Genomic DNA, 2,901 nt, shown 5'->3' with positions numbered 1-2,901 from the left:
TAAAGTGCAGTTACGTTTTTCAGCTCTTTTTGTTCAACTCAACACTAAACAAAAACATGAGAGATGGGCGCGGATCTCTGCGCGGGTTTCGGGGAGGGACACTCTTACGACAGACATTTTAATGAACATTGATTTTTATTTTTTATATTTTAAAGAAAAGAGCAGATTATCTTACAAAGACGGGTTTGCTGTAGACGTGGTATGTTATAGAAGCCGGAAAGAAGCTGAATGACCCGAATCAAATGGGGGGGTTTCTCTTTCCCCTCATTTAACAAGGTTTCACACACACACACACACACACACACACACACACACACTGGTTTACGCTTGAAAGGCTGCTATACACTGGATAAATGGGGCTGAAGGACGCTGTGGCGATGAGAAATTAAATGTTTGTAATCAAAACCAGTATTGTTGGGGGGGGGCAGGAATACCAACAGGGACGAGCAGGCACCTGAGGGATAGTCTCACAAATTTCAAGTCTGTCTTAAAACGGTGGTATTAAACTTTGACAGTTCTCCCCTTGATATGTGTAAAATGAGAAATCTGGTTTCCGTAATCCGGGTAAGATGTTAGAGAAACCTTTTGTCACCCCCCCCCCCAGCTGGATTTCTGCTGGAGGAAGCGTCCGGTAACCTGGTTTGTAATTGGCTTACACTAAAACCGTAACGGCACCAGAGATGCACCACAGCAGCTCTCTAACTCTATTGTGCACGTGTTCACCCGAACCAGTGAGAGGTTTTACTCTAGAGGACGACGTCCGGGACTCCGCCGCGTTTTCAGTCATTAGAAGCGTCGGTGCAGGGGGGGTCACGCCCGGGTTACGCTACTGGGATCCAGGTGCTACGAAGATTATGAGACACGGTTGCATCTGAGTGACACAAGTGAGAGTTGTCTGGAATAATTCAAGTGACTGGACAGATTAAAAAAAAAAAATGGATTAACTGGAGGAAACATTTTAAAGCTGTGGGAATGTGAGATTAAAGTGTTTGCACAGACACAACAGTGTGTTCATGTTGGGAACCGTGTGTGTGTGTGTGTGTGTGTTAGTCTGCCTTGTTTCTCAGTCTGTCGGCACACGGGGCGCGTGTTGTGGCCACTACAACCGCGCCCAGTGATGATGAACAGCGATGCCCTGTGGTACCGACACCCCCCAGGACAGGCTCCTCCGCGTCGCTTTAACCTCGGGTGAGCGGTTAAACCACTGCAGGTTGGCGGAAAACTCGAGTTTCTTTCAAGTTGATTCGGGTATTTTAAGGTCTTTCCTGCTTTTATCGTCCCAACCATACTTCCCCCAACGATTCTCCGCATGTAACACGTGCCGACGCGTCGTTGAGCAGCTGCCACGTCGCTTGGACTTGGCGCGGACCCGTGGGTCTCACTCGCGGTGGCTTGTTGCGGCTTTTTCTGCCGTCGACTCGGCCGCAAGGTCTCCGAGTCAGCGGCCCTTTGCCTGGTGGAGCTCGGGATAAGCTGGCGCGGTTGCTGCTAGGGCGTAAAGGGAAACGCGGTTGAGTGGCGATGCGGTTCAACGTGCGAGAAGGTGCCACCGGCCGCTTTCCCGGCTCCGTCCTCCTCCAGCTTGGCCCCGACGAAGCAGGCTCCTGTTCGGCTCCGTGTCGCAGTCGTCGTGGGCGTCTGTCCTGCAGAGCGCCGCCGGAGGCTGCGTTGCGGACCGGGCTCCGGCCCCGCTGGGCGACGACCAGAGAGGACCGGAGGAGAAGCGGCTCCGACGGACGGGCTCCACTGCGGGGGCGAGAGCGTCCGCCCAGAGGCGGGGAACGGGGGGCAAACCCGCGGCAGGACGCGCGCAGCACGGGTGCCCGGATCTCTCACCCGAGCTGCCCGAGCCGGACTCAGCAGTCGTGGCGGGAACGCAAGAAAAAAAAGCGCTGCGTTTAACGTGGATCGGGATTCGAGACGCACCATCACGGGTTCGCTTTCCGCACGTTCACATCTTTTATAGCTCGTTCACAAAACAAAACCACGTGGACTGTGGGGCGCGTCTGGACTTAGTCCGGTCCCCCATCTGCTCTTCGGGCTGATCTTGTGATTTGACTGAGAGTCGTCCACCCCCCTTTCTACGTCACCGAGGGGGAGGCCGAGCGGCAGAGAAGCCCTCGCGAGGGAGGGTTCATCGCAGGACGTTGTTCGGGGCTGGTGAAGTTTGGTTCTGTCACCTGTCCCCGTTTTGTCTTTTCGTTCATCTATTGACTTGAACTCAGGCAAGTTCCGGAGTTGTGAGGGAGCCTCGTTCTCTACGCCCTCCAAGCCGGTTCCGGACGGGTTTTCTACGACCACGGTGACGTCCTCGGAACGCGTGGGTCGCACTGAATCTAAAAATACGCGCGTCGTGTCCGTGTGTTCAGACCCCACCGAGTTATGACTCTGATTCTTGACCCCCCTTTGAGAAGCTGGAACCAGAGAACGTTTGACTCGTATATTGATTATCAGCCCTTCAATTTTCCGTTGATCGACTTATTGGTTGCTCATTGCAGCATTTATTTTTACAATCTCCTCTCACTTTCCCGTACTTCATCATAGCAGAGCGTCTCAGTATCTGCGTCTTTTTTTAAACACAAGAGTCTTCAGCACCACGGCCTCTACAGAAACCCCGTCCCCTGGACTAACGTGGCCGGTGCCCTGGGCCCTCTGACACCGCTTGGTGCCCCTCGTCTCGGTGCGCCTGTGTTCGTAGCCGGGGACTGTGGCGGTCCTTGGTTCTGGACTTGTTGCCTGCAGCCACCGCAGCCTCCTGCAGGTCACGTCCCCCCACGGCGGTCCACATTAGTCCGCTTGCTTGGCGTGCGTTTCGGCGTTTGGTAGCGTGACAAACCTGAGAACCTGTCGCTAAAGTCAGATCTTGGCACAGTATTTATGTATTTACATGTTTTAATTAAT

The sequence above is a fragment of the Xiphias gladius genome, chromosome 16 (genome assembly GCF_016859285.1).
Source record: "Xiphias gladius isolate SHS-SW01 ecotype Sanya breed wild chromosome 16, ASM1685928v1, whole genome shotgun sequence".
Lineage (NCBI taxonomy): Eukaryota > Metazoa > Chordata > Actinopteri > Istiophoriformes > Xiphiidae > Xiphias > Xiphias gladius.
Note: the sequence above shows the minus strand (reverse complement) of the source record.